Raw genomic sequence first — 14,464 nt, forward strand, 5'->3', positions numbered from 1 at the left:
TGTAATGGTGTTTCTGAACACCACCTCTCTTGTTGATGTGTATCACCGTTTGTGTCGATGGCATGCAATTTTTCCATGCGCTGGAGGATGTAGGAGGCATCAAAAAACTGCGAGCTGTAGGTGAGCCAGAAGGTGGCAAGGAGTAGAAACTCCAAGCAAGAGTGCATCATGGTGCGCGAGCAACGCAATGGGGTCTTCCCGAGCGCAGTAGGGCAATTGGCTCAAGGCTTAGCTTTTTTAGAATCTTTGCTAGGACCTGTGTTGTGGGTTTTGTACAACTATAGTAGGTAGTTCTCCCTATTCACTACATTGCAAAAGGATGCAAGCAGCGTTCTTTCTTTCAAATGCAAAGGCCAGAGTGAAGGATCTGAGTGGAAGGAGACAATGGACACACGCTTCGGGATCACCTTCTTTTCTTTCTTCATCTTCCACCCTCACCTACCAATGCACACAACCACAGAGATCAACCATCGCTTTGTCTGCTTGATTTTGTTGCATCACGAAACATTCAATGCATCTTGCTCTGTTTGCATAGAGTCTTCATCTACGAAAGTAGTTCGGGTGGTGCACTTGCAACAGCTAGATGTTGGGCTTCCTAGAAATAGGATTTTGATGTTCTACCAAGCATGAAAGTAGGAAAGAACGTAAGCATGAGCGAAGGTGCAAAGAGGTTGTCAGAGGCGATACTTGGAGAAGCGGCCAGAGGTTAAGCAATGCCAAGCTACCAATGCGAAATCATTCGCTACTCTTTCGAAACGGCTGCAAGGAGGTTGTGAGAGGGAAGGTTGAGTGTTAGCACAGAGGACCGTGAGCACGGAAAGAGACTTCAAATTTCAAAATGCCAACCTACTTCATTCAAAATGCACCTAAGAATTCAATGTTCCACTCCAAGATCTCCTCCCTTGTAGGTCCTAGTAGTGCGACACGTGGTGCCCTCCAAGCTCTCTCCACCCAATGACACGTGGCATAGTATGGCCTCCCTCCGTCGTTAATATATAGTAAGATAAGATATAAGATAAGATGAGATATATTTGAAAATAAGAGCAACATTGGACCTTATGATTATCATTAGGCAAATGCATAAGAACTAATAAAAGACAAACTATATGCCTACGAAAAAGAAACAACATCGTAATCTGACATAGTGGGTGAGAGAACTGCTCTCCATTGATAGTTAGGAGACTGTGTACCCATTTCCTTTATGAATGACGGCTAGAGGTACTAGTACATCACCTCCAACAACCCATGTGCAAGGCAACTAGTCAAGTGGAACCTTCCACAGACCCCAACCCCGAAGTATCCAAAGCGCTCTACACGGTAGCAGTCAATTAGTATTGGGAACACAACTCCGAAGAGTGTTTTTACGCATTTCAATACGAAAGACCTGGAGCACGACACTGAAGCTTTAGGCGGACATTCATCACACACGAGGGAAAACTTATGGAGCCCCCACAAATATGGAGACAGAGTGGGCATTTGAAACTACATAGATTTGTTGTGGGTGATTGCGCCATGCACAGCATATCGCTGGGGCGAAGCGAATAGGAACGATTGGAAGGAAGATGAATCGTTGTACTAGTTCATGTCGCTCAGACTTCTCGTGCAAGATCTCCATGATATGTAGTTGGCTTCACGCTTTTGATTATCAGATCAAACCTTTGCCAGTCTTCTCCTCTGCCAGGTGGGCTTCTACCTGTGCAATGTAGGCCTGCAGCTCCTCCGCCTACTTCTGATACTCCTCCGTGAAGACAGGCGATGGCCATAGGTTGATTGCAAAATAGCGGATATGCTAAAGCAAAAAAACTCGTCTGGGCAATGCAGTGCAATAGATCTAGCTCTAGGGCAGCCTGGAATAGTCAGGCCTGAAAGCTACAACTGTAGACTATGTCTCGTATTTTCTTGACTGCGTGTTCTTACGTCTTTGATTTGAGGACTTCAACATTTCGATCTGGTATACATAATGATGCACCGCACTTTGCTTGACTGGCTGAAAGCATATAGATTGACGCAGACGAGAGATATACACTGATATGAGGCTTACACGACGAAACGATAATATGTTATGACCGTCAGCACTCACATCTCACGTGAAGGAGCAACGATCCCACAGATGATATCGGCATAAACTAGTGATAATGACGATATAGTTGTCGCTAAGGGCAGCTAAGGGCTCCGAGTCCCGAACCCCACTGGGATACGTTGATTAAGCATATCTGAAAAAAATAGTAGATGAGACTCGATGCCACTTTGATAGAACCACGGACATGCATTGTGATTGATTTCTACGTTAGCTGAGGGCTCAACGGAGACCCAAGGAAAGCTAACTGTTCCTGTCATATAGAACACCTACTATACAGTACCCCACAATGGTTGAGTTGCAGAGACGACCAAGTGATCAATCATAGCTTGCTCTGCATGTGAGACGGTCTGCAGTGGCTTTCGAGTCCAGCTCCTATTAGGTTCCAGGCACCGAGCTGGCAGAAAAGCGAACTACATTGGCCTTTACATATCGACAGGGAGCGTGACCTCTTCTACTCCGACTTGCTTCCGCTGTGGGTCGGGGAAGAGAGTCTCTCAACAAGCTCCATAAGACATTGCTTCAGAGAAAATGAATACTATCAAATGAGTATGGGCATGAGAATGGTGCAATAGGAAGCTTGTAACAGTAGCTTAGTGCCATGCTAAAGTACAAATGGTGGCTTACACAAAAAAATAGAATAAAGTGAAATTGCTCAATACATGCTTTCTAGTTGGCGACGTGAACTTCCGTACTTCATTAACGATATGAAGCCATGAACGTTGTCCACCTTAGAGCCAAACTCTTCAAGTCTATCTGATCGATTAATGCCAGATTTCAAATGACTACGTAAGAATCCTTTGAGGATTTAAGGCGAGCTCCATGCAAAATTATCATCACAGTCTCATTATTTTCTCTTATTTTATAGTTGTTCTAAGGATATCGTTGTTGGTTAAGATTTGGATTGCTGGAAGAGCTTCCCCCTAATAACTGGGAATGGGAAAGATTCTCTTTCATAAACATTGTTGATCAAAAAGAAAAGTCCAATCTTCTAAGGTCTTTGGGAGCATTCATTAGAGATTTTTTTGAAATAATCCCAAGGAAGAGACACTTGTAAGTTTTTGGAAAAAACGGGTAATGACCATGATAGGTCTCGTAATGTATATTCTATATCGATTAATTCACTACTACACACTGATCCTATTGCGACGTTTACGTACCGAGGTTTAGCGCTCGCATGGGATTAATCGTCGATATGAAAAGTGGGTTCTGTAAAGCATCGCTATATAGCGACGCTTGCCAAAAGTTGCTGTATAGCGACCTTTATAAAGGTCGCTATATAGCGACTTTTAAGTGTTGCTATATAGCGACACTGATATACTATTTTATAGCGATGTTTTCCAAAGAGGTTTTTTGCCCATATAGGCCTTAAAAGTTAGTTTTTTCCAATGACAATTTTTTTTAAAATTTTCATACATGTTTGATCTCATAGAGAATAAAAATATGAGAGCATGTACATCAAGCCTTTGAAGCTCATATATTCATGTCCAAGTTTGAGATGAAAAAAATCAATTAAGAGCATTTACATCAACTGTTTCATCTTGAGCTAAGTCTAAGGCACCAAACAAGTCTATCTGCAACTCTATACTGAGTTGATCTCCTATATCATCATCGTACTCTAGCATCGTACGTTCACCTAAAAGTATTTGATCATCTTCTTCAATAAAGTGTGGTGATTCTTGATGATCAATGTCTTCTTCCTCAATATCGTGATCTCCATCTTCCTACCGTGCGATGTCATTATGCGCATCTTCCTCTTGGCTCATATGGTGATCTACATCTTCTTCGCTAGATTCATCAATTGGATCCGGCATTGGTAGTGGCATCTCCATATCCACATCTCTATCTTCAAAAATTTGCTTACTTCGTGGTGTAACTTGGATCACGTACCACCATCTTGGATCAGAACGATCCGGATGAAAAACCACCTATATTGAAGGTGGGTGCCAAATGTCGTCAATTATATATATGAAATTATGCTCAAGTACATGTATCAATGGATCTTTAAAAACGAAAGCTTCGATTAATTAAATCATTAGTATGCACCTGCTCACAATGCTCGGGAAGAACAAAAGTATCACTTTCATTGGTCCAATGTTTGGTGGCGTCTATTGCAAAGAAACCACTACTATCTTTTCTCATTATCGCATGGGGACCGTTGTAAATAGTTCTAAACCATTTTACATCAAGAATGAAAATACTAAATCGTCTGAAATCAACTTCATAGATGTCGCGTATGGTTCCACAATAATTTAACTGTGAGGAGAGAAGATTGGTATCCGAAGCACTTGCTCAGCTATCTTGTGTGAAGTTAGCCATGACTCTACAATCATACGTGACTCTCTTTGAATCGATGCGTTCCATGTGAAAATGTCGTCCATATGACCATAATGCACTGTACTTTTTGTACTGTAAAAGAGCATCATTAAAACAATGAAGATGCATCTATTTTATAGCATATATTGCCACAAATAATTACTTAATTACGTCAAGAGGTAAGAAACTTACATGCACCATACATCCAGATGATAACTCTCGCTCGCACTTGTTTATTGTCTCTCCATCGCGTTCGGCTTTACGTAGAGCCAGTTGTAGCCAATCAAGTGACATGTGAGTAGGGAGAAGAGCCAGATCTCGTGGATATGGTTGCGATCGCCTGTACATTACTTTGAATCTCATCCTTGCATTTATTCTTTCTTCTTTGGCCACTTCATATCTCTCAATCCACTTCTGCATCTCAGGGCTATTGAGGATACAAAACTTATTGAATTTCTCCATTTGCTCTTCGCTCATCTTTCTTTCAATCCCTTTTCCTTGGGGAACCTTGCCAACGATGCGATCATCATCCTTGTTATGCCAAGCTTGCGGCATATCGGGATCCATGGATGCAAGAAACTCTGTGATATATACTAATGACTCTTGCACAAGCCATCCCCCTACCATGCTTACTTCTGGTCTTGCTCTTTGTCTTACAAATCCCTTTAAAGTTTTCATAAACCGCTCAAGAAAAAACATCCATCGACTATGAATGGTACTTGCTATAGCCACCTCATCAACTATGTGCACAAGGAAGTGGACTTGAGTTGTCATAATGCTCGAGGGAAAGTGCTTCTCAAGAAAGCATACTGCTTCGATGGATTCCACACTAGCCTTCTCGATACTCGATATGGAGATCTCTTTTTGAGATATCCACCTAATTCACATGTCCATGTAAGATATTTTCATAATCAGTCTACAGATTAATCAGCTTTTTGAAGAAAATGCAATCAATGTGATTTGATAGTTAGCATACCTCACAATACCACAGATCTTGAATATAGCATTTCTAACATCTTCTTGTAAACACCCTTTTATTGTAATTGGGAGGATGAACTATCAAAGTAACAAAGAAGTCATGTCAACAATATAACATAATCATAATTACGCTAACGCATCAAGATTATGTGTACACTAATTCTACTTAGAATACCTGTAAGACCTTGTGCCAATCATGGGACTTGAGCCCACTAAGCTTATTATCCTTTGAAAATGCTCCTTTCAAGCAATGCATGTACCCTATCGGTGTTTGAAAAGAGGCAATGTCTACCTTGACTGCTGCCTCCTCCCTCGTAGAGAGGATCCACGTTGCTTTCGGGAGGACAACTTTTCCCGAAGCATGCACTTGGGGCCACAAATGAGACATCCTATTCATAGCACGCATGTCTTCTCGCACTCCTCTCGAGTCTTTGGAACCAACCAAGTGTGCCCAAATAGTAGCCCCCACATTCTTGAAGATATGCATGGGATCCAAGAGATGATTGATTTGTAACTGACCCCAATAAGAAGCTCATGAAAGATTGATAACCTCTTCATACCAGGAGGAGGTTCCTCTCCATTCGCCCTCCAAGCTTGAATCCAGTCATTTGCCTTCAAATATGATGGTGGTGGATCAGGCTGACCTCCACGTGACCTTCATAAACATTTTTCCTCATATGTTTGGAGTAGCGTGCAAGCGATTTCAGAGCCGGTCCACAAGCAGGACAAGCATGGTACCCACTTGTAACAAGTCCTGCACGCGTGCATGAATGTGTTAGTATAAGACATGCATGCGAAAGAGAGTCATAAAAGCATAATCTCTCATTATACATGTAAAAACACAACCACGTACCTGCGCACTCTCCATATCTTGGATAGTCATGCATGGTCCATATCAAGATACCCCTGACCAAAATATCATTGGTATGTCTAAGAGCTCTGGAAATATCAAAGACCTGCACTCCTCTCCATAATATCTGTAACTCCTCTATCAAAGGTGCCATGTACACGTCCATATTTTTTGCGTTATACTTTCCTGGCACAAGTAGTGCAAGCATGAGGTGTCCCTTTTTTATTGTTAGCCATGGTGGGATATTGTAATTCACCATGACTATGGGCCATGTCGGCCAAGATGTCGAGCTAACCCGAAAGGATTCACACCGTCCAAGGCGAGCCCAAGATGTAAGTTGCGTGGCTCCCTCACAAAGTCTGGCCACTGATTATCTATGTGCTTCCAAGCTGCACAATCTGCGGGAATCCTCAATGTGTCATTAGTGGACCGATGAGATGCATGCCATGTCATCAACTCCGCTATGGATTTGCATCGGAACATGTGTTGTATTCTTGCAATGATGGGAAAGTGTCTCAAGACCTTTACCGGTATCCGCTCACCCTGCAAGTCATCTCTATATCGTTGTTCCCCACACTTTGGACAACTAGCCAAATCTCCATGCTCACGACGAAAGAGAATACAATCATTACGGCAAGCATGGATGGTATCATAATCCATACCCACCATTGTTAGCATCTTTTTCGCTTCATCTCTTGATGCGGGCATGGTATTTGGTGTAGGCAACATCTTCTCGAGCAACCTATGACAATTCAAACATACATAGGCTTCGAACAATGATGATTCGGTATACACTATCCAAATGATGATTCTCAAAACAAACAATATCCAAATAATGAGTCAAATTAATGCAAGAGCTAACCTCATTAAGGCTGAGACACTTGTATCCGACCACCCATACTTCACTTGCAGATTCAAGATTAAGAGACAAGCACGTAGTTTACACATCCTAGCACCCTCGTACAATTGTGTTGATTGCAACTCTCGCATTTTGACCTCAGACTCTGACATCACATGTACATGGGATGTAGTGCCCCTAAAAATAGAATCCATCATGTCGACCATACCCTCATCATCATCCGGGAGACTATAGTCTTGCTCAAAGTGTGAAGGTATATGCGTACCCTCGTCACCCTCCTTATCCTCTTTTAAGATTTTGTGCAAATATAAGATCTTGTATTTCCTGGTATCCAATAAGACTGCGAACTTAAATAGCTTTGACTTACCGATAGTCCATCAACAAGTGCAACACCAACGATGGGTACTGGTTTGGGCTCCTCCCAATACATCCACAAGTGGCACATGATAATATGACATTGATGTCGTACTTCTCACTTGCAATGAGTGCAATGACAGTATAACCTCTCCGTAAGCCACTTTGTGCTCTCGGGCATTGACGCATCATCGGACGAGCTTCCACTCGTCCCTTCCATCTACACTTACAAAATCACAACATAAGTTGCAAGAAAATATATTAACAGTTATAAAATAGCATCTATGAGCTTCCCTTCAACTTAGAATAAAAAGTGTTTTAAAGCGTCGCTATATAGCGACGCTTTTAATTAAAAACGTCGCTATATAGCGACGAAAAAGCGTCGCTATATAGCAACACTGTGGGTTAAAATCGAAACCCGATACTACACGTGGTGCTTTCTTTAGCACTCTCTAATCTTACAAGTAAAGAAGGCAATCTCTCCTCGCACCTATTTCCGATGACCTCCCACCTATTTCGGACAACCTCCCACTCTATTCTCCACTCCTCATCCTTCTCCTAGCTCTTGTGCTCCCTCTGCACCCTTCTCCCTCTTTGGTTTCTTGAAAGGAAGTTTTTCAAGAGGTGAGTCTGTTTCAACAATGTAGGTTATTTGCTTGTTAGCTTTAGTTTTGTGAGTGCTTCTCCTTGTATTGCTAAACCTATAAACTAGTTTTCATGCTTGTTTTCAAAGGATTGAAACAAAAAACGAGATTTCAAGAAAGAAAGAAGACTCACCTCTTCTTTCCCTTTTTTGTATTTCTCTTCCTTCTCTTTTTCCTTGTCTCCTCAATCTCCTCCTTTCAAGAAGTTACTTTTGCAATCTCCTCCTTCCTCTAACATCTTATTTGAAAAATGGTATGTTTCCTCTCTTTTGTAGGGCTAGTACACAACATCGAGCGGGACGTACTATTTCAGGTAAGTGCTTCCTCTTTTTTCCATTTGTTATTTTTGTTACTTGCATTGGCCTGCAGCTAGCGCCTTAAGTGCTAGCTGCAGTGATGGACGTAGGAACCCTCTGTTCCCCTCTTTACTTTCCCTCTTTCCCTCTTTTTCCCTCTTTACGTTCCCTCTTTCCCTCTTCTTCTCTCTTTCTTTCCCTCTTTTTCCCTCTGTCCTTTCCCTCTTCTTCTCTCTTTCCCCCTTCTCTTATGCTCATGCATAAGCATAAGCATGAGCATATGCTCATGCTTATGCTTATGCATGAGCATAAGAGAAGTAGACATATGCTCATGCATAAGCATGAGCATATGTTTCTTTTTCCCTCTTTACTTCCCTCTTCTTCTCTCTTTCTTTCCCTCTTTCTCATTTTTCAATCTCTTTCCTTTCCCTCTTCTTCTCTCTTTTCCTCTTTTTCCCTGTTTGCTTTCCCTCTTCTTCTCTCTTTCCCTCTTTCCTTTCCCTCTTCTTCTCTCTTTCTTTTCCTCTTTTTCCCTCTTTCCTTTCCCTCTTCTTCTCTCTTTCCCTCTTTCCTTTCTCTCTTCTTCTCTCTTTCTTTCCCTCTTTTTCCCTGTTTCCTTTCCCTCTTCTTCTCTCTTTCCCCCTTCTCTTATGCTCATGCATAAGCATAAGCATGAGCATATGCTCATGCTTATGCTTATGCATGAGCATAAGAGAAGTAGACATATGCTCATGCATAAGCATGAGCATATGTCTCTTTTTCCCTCTTTACTTTCCCTCCTTCCCTCTTCTTCTCTCTTTCTTTTGCTCTTTTTCCCTCTTTCCTTTCCCTCTTCTTCTCTCTTTCCCCCTTGTCTTATGCTCATGCATAAGCATAAGCATGAGCATATGCTTATGCATGACCATATGATTATGCATGAGCATAAGAGAAGTAGACATATGCTCATGCATAAGCATGAGCATATGTCTCTTTTTCCCTCTTAATTTCCTTTCCCTCTTCTTCTCTCTTTCTTTCCCTCTTTCTCATTTTTCAATCTCTCTTTCCTTTCCTTCTTCTTCTCTCTTTTCCTCTTTTTCCCTCTTTCCTTTCCCTCTTCTTCTCTCTTTCCCTCTTTCCTTTTCCTCTTCTTCTCTCTTTCCCTCTTTCCTCTTTTTCCCTCTTTCCTTTCCCTCTTCTTCTCTCTTTCCCTCTTTCCTTTCTCTCTTCTTCTCTCTTTCTTTCCCTCTCTTTTCCTCTTTCCTTTCCCTCTTCTTCTCTCTTTCCCCCTTCTCTTATGCTCATGCATAAGCATGAGCACATGTCTCTTTTTCCTCTTTACTTTCCCTCTTCTTCTCTCTTTCTTTCCCTCTTTCCTCTTTTCCAATCTCTCTTTCCTTTCCCTCTTCTTCTCTCTTCTCCTCTTTTCCCCCTCTTTTTCCTCTTTCATGCTCATGTTCTTATGCTCATGCATAAGCATAAGCATGAGAATATGTGTAAGAGAAGCAGACATATGCTCCTCTTTTTCCTCCTCTTTTCCTCTTCTTCCTCCTTTCTTCTTCCTCTTCTTTCTCTCTTCTTCCTCTTCTCTCCCTCTTCTTCCTCTTCTTTCCCTCTTTCCTTTCCCTCTTCTTCTCTCTTTCTTTCCCTCTTTTTCCCTCTTTCCTTTCCCTCTTCTTCTCTCCTTCCCCCTTCTCTTATACTCATGCATAAGCATAAGCATGAGCATATGCTCATGCTTATGCTTATGCATGAGCATAAGAGAAGTAGACACGTGCTCATGCATAAGCATGAGCATCTGTCTCTTTTTCCCTCTTTCCTTTCCCTCTTCTTCTCTCTTTCTTTCCCTCTTTCCCCTTTTCCAATCTCTCTTTCCTTTCTCCCTTCTCTTATGCTCATGCATAAGCATAAGCATGAGCATATGTCTCCGTCTCTTATGCTTATGCTTATCATGCATATGTCCCCTCTTTTCCTTTCCCTCTTCTTCCTCTTTTCCTTTGCCTATGCCTATGCTTATGTTTGTTTTTTGTTTTTTGTTTTGGTGTTTGTGTCTATGTTAGACTTGGGATCACATCGCACATCTGACGAGTACGGACAGCCTCGCAGGAGGAGAGCTCATCTATATCTTCCAGAGGACTTTGATTCCTCTCACGCGACTACCCCGAGGACTACCCCTGGTCCAACTCCTCTCGGACCTAGCATTGCGACTACCCCTGGTCCGACTCCTCTTGGACGTAGCACTGCGACTACCCCTCGGGGAACTCCTTTGCTAGTCGTGCATGGCTTTGTCAAGAGAATTGACGAGTTTGTAGCACAGATGAGTGATGAGAAGGCAGCGAGATTCTTCTCTCTGCTATCTTAGAGAACCTCAACAATTCCCTCCCTTACACCGATGGCTGGACGTACTACCCAGCCGTCCCCTCGTGCCCCTTCGACCGAGGGGTCATCACCTACGCATGCCTCTCGTAAGGGAAGGAAAAGTAGGAAGGGCAGCTTATGTTGTGCTAACTCGGGAGATGTAGACGAGTCAGTACACTCACATTCCTATAGGTCTTCACTTGGCCTGGAGACATAGTATCAGTTAGGTCCCTTGCCCTCTCCTACTCCCACCGCTACTCCTCGTGGAAGCGCTCGCACAGCTTCCACTCCTTCTGACTCTGCTACCATCAGTCCTCCTTACTCATCAGGGGATCTCTCCTATCAAATCATGGCTTCCGGACAGATAATAGAAGATAGAAAGGGCAAAGCAATGATGGCCACCATGAGGCGGTTTATGAGCCATCACTTCAAGAGCGGCATTGCTACTGATTGGCGATATCAATATGACCAAAAGAAGCAGGCGGTCATCAATGAATTAAAACAAAAATACCCTAACCCACCAAATTGGGAGTTTAATAAGGATTATATGCGAGAGCGCATGGGTTTGGTCTTGAAGCATCGTAGATCAACCTTGCATACTTCCATCACAAAGGGGTTGGCTAAACTGAGCTGGGCAAACAAAGCTGATTGGAAGTTCTTCAAGAAGCAGAAAAGGGACCATCCCAAAATGTTTGAGGGTCAAAGGAGGGCTACGAAGAGAAGGCTAGACATCGTAGGTACTTCACACTTTGGTGGAGGCGGATGGTTGGCATTCGAGGCAACCATGGTAAGTCTACTTCTTCTCATTTAATGTATTGTTCTATTTGTTTTACTACATATTACATGCACTTTAGCTAACTCTAACTCTCGTAAATTGGATCCACAGCAAGCTGCGATGGGTCGTCTTCCTACAGATGCAGAGATGCGATGCGCATTTCACATAGGAACAAAGCCGTGGTTTATTGAGCAAGAGGCAATGGGAGCGATGGTCGATTGGGTCGAGGTGGCTGCTCGCACAGTGTAAGTCTAATCCTACTTGTAATCTCACTTTTTAAATTGTTTTATTCTTTCAGTTTCAATCTAATTTTCAATTTATATGGTTTACTCTTAGGGTCAAAGCTCAAGCGCCCCATCATTGGAGGCGAGCGATTGCTAGGGCCAGGGATCAGACGCACGTGATGAGGATGAGGAAGAAGGCGCAGCTCACAAGGACCAAGGATCAGGCCAACAAGACGAGGACGATTCAAATGAGTAGTAGTAGCAGTTTGCATTTTCTTCACCATGTATGTCATTTTGTATATCCACTCATTTGAGCAATTTTGTATCACCCTTTCGAAAGGGTGATTTTGTAACAAACAATGTTGTATATGTTCAACATATATATGCTTTTATTACTTGATCATTTCATTTGAGCGATTTTGTATCACCCTTTTCGCAAGGGAAATTTTTTTATAAATTTTTTTTTTTGTAATTACAAAAAAAAAAGGATTGGTGGGGCTAAACAGGGCCATAGCAAGCCCTGTTTAGCCCCACTAATCCTTTTTTTTAATTCTTTTAATCGTCGCTATATAGCGATGTTTACCAGTGTTGCTATATAGCGACGATTATCAGTGTCGCTATATAGCGACGTTTAACAGTGTCGCTATATAGCGATGCTTTATAGTAACGGTTCTTTTCTGATGCTTTTAATGACTTTAATAACAACGTTTGTGCTCATTTAAAAAAAATATTTAATGTAAAAAGCATCGGTATTTTCATCAGAAAAGGGCCTATGCCTTGTAGTGGGTCTGACTTCAGTCTATGAGTATCTTGTCGAAAAAGATGGCGCATCGCTTGCTCCATATGTGCTTATGCACTAGGATAAGGTATTTATGGAAACCTGGCATTTTTTAGATGAAGCCATGCTAGATGGTGGAGAGCCCTTCACTAAAGCCCATGGGAAGGGTGCATTCCCTTACTCTCAAGAGGATATACGATTTGACAGATTATTTAATTCTGTAATGGAAAATCACACAAAACTTCTGAATCCAGCGTTGCTAGACACCTATGACGGTTTTAATGGTTTGACAAGCCTTGTTGATGTTGGTGGAGGTCTAGGTTCATGCTTGTGATTGCAAATCCTTGTCTGACTATAATATAAAGAACCAGGTCTAAACTTAGATGTCATGCTACTGGAGTGGATCTTGCACGATTGGAGCGATGATCGGTTTTAAAGCTTCTACAAAATTGTCACAAGGCACTGCCAGAAAATGGGAAAGTGATAGTAATGGATGCGGTGCTAGCTCCAGCAGTGGACATGGGGCTAAGCTCTCGAGCGGTGTATCATATGGATGTGTTGATGTTTGCATACAATCAAGGGGGGAAAGAGTGGATTGAGGAGGAGTTTAGAGATCTAGCGAATGCCGCAGGATATGCGAGAGTGCAAGTTGTTTGCATTGTGAATGAGTTTTAAAGGCTGGAGTTCCATAAATTAGCTAAGGTTAACCTTGCATTTCTTTACTTCTTGAATAACTTATGGCTAGAATATCCTACATGGAAAAGCCCAATTTCTCCATTCATCTTGCCATCATTCACCTCTTAGCTTTTTATAGTGTATTTGCAAGCAATAGACCCATAATGGACACTCCTATAAACTTATTCTTCATGCAAATTACCCATTTCTCATTGTAAATTTATCCGCTCCTTAGCAGCCGCAATCATCCCTCAAGTTCGAGGAGTGATGGTGTAAGTTTTGGCCTGCAAAAACACCAACTGAAGTATTCAATGATAGAGATCCCTCATCTGAGCATCCTGACACCCACTCAGCTTGTACTCACCCCTAGAATGAACTCCAAACTCTGCCTCCATCACCGCCAGTGAAGACATTGGTTGTGCGATCAACCCTCCATCCATAGGCAAAAAGAGACGCTAATAAATCAATTGAACCATCAGCTCCCGATGCTCATCCAAAAACTCCACAACAAAGCCTACCGCCAACTACTAGCAAATCGCCGACACTGATGGATGAACAAGCACCCTCTCCCAATCAATGCTACTGAAACTTCGAATCCGTAACAACTGAAGGCGAGCATCAGTCGACTGGACCCCTTCATATTCAATTTAAGCACTTCAAAAGTCATTGTTCGGTTTCTAGGCCCAATGAGCCGCCTCTGCCTGAGTACATCACATGGATGTTGACTTGGCAAGCTGCAGATCCGTCCATTGTCTATTTCATCTTGGAAAATGGCCTTGTACCTCGACACTTGGAAATGCCTCCCATGGGCATTTCCCTTATGTCATTAAGAAGACACACTTATCTTCAATGTAGCATCCTCTAAATCATTCTGGAAACCATGCCTTTTGTAGAAAGTGGTTGGCATAAGGTCTAACATCCTTGAGAAACCAATGATTAATTCACACTAACACATTTAACTAGGGTGCCATAGGCTGCCTAAGGGGAAAGGCGAAATGAATTATGAAATTTATAATAAGTTGATTTAAATTAACAATATTTTAAATTGACATGAAAAAAGTAAGTTGAGAATATTAGAATTGTATGCTTTTTCCTTTTTTGAGTTTCAAAAGGAAAGATATGCTTTTACCCACGAGTTTTTATGCTATTTAAATAAAACTTTCATGATTGACATCAATTAAAATCAGTCTAAGGGCTCATATTCATAAGGGCTAAAATCAATCGAGGGGCTCATATTCGTTACACGTGGCTCACAAAGATAGAAGAAAAATATGATTTCTATAAGTTTTGAAAGTCAAGAAAGG

The 14,464-nt window shown here is 42.0% G+C and overlaps 1 pseudogene; it reads left to right on the forward strand.

The window, feature by feature from the left end:
- Positions 1–650: 650 nt before the first annotated feature.
- LOC147895340 (caffeic acid 3-O-methyltransferase 1 pseudogene) lies at positions 651–13,160 on the forward strand (annotated as a pseudogene).
- Positions 13,161–14,464: the final 1,304 nt, after the last annotated feature.

Source organism: Dipteris shenzhenensis, chromosome 13 (genome assembly GCF_047967505.1).
Source record: "Dipteris shenzhenensis isolate YYH24624 ecotype China chromosome 13, Dip_SZ_1.0, whole genome shotgun sequence".
Taxonomy (NCBI): domain Eukaryota; kingdom Viridiplantae; phylum Streptophyta; class Polypodiopsida; order Gleicheniales; family Dipteridaceae; genus Dipteris; species Dipteris shenzhenensis.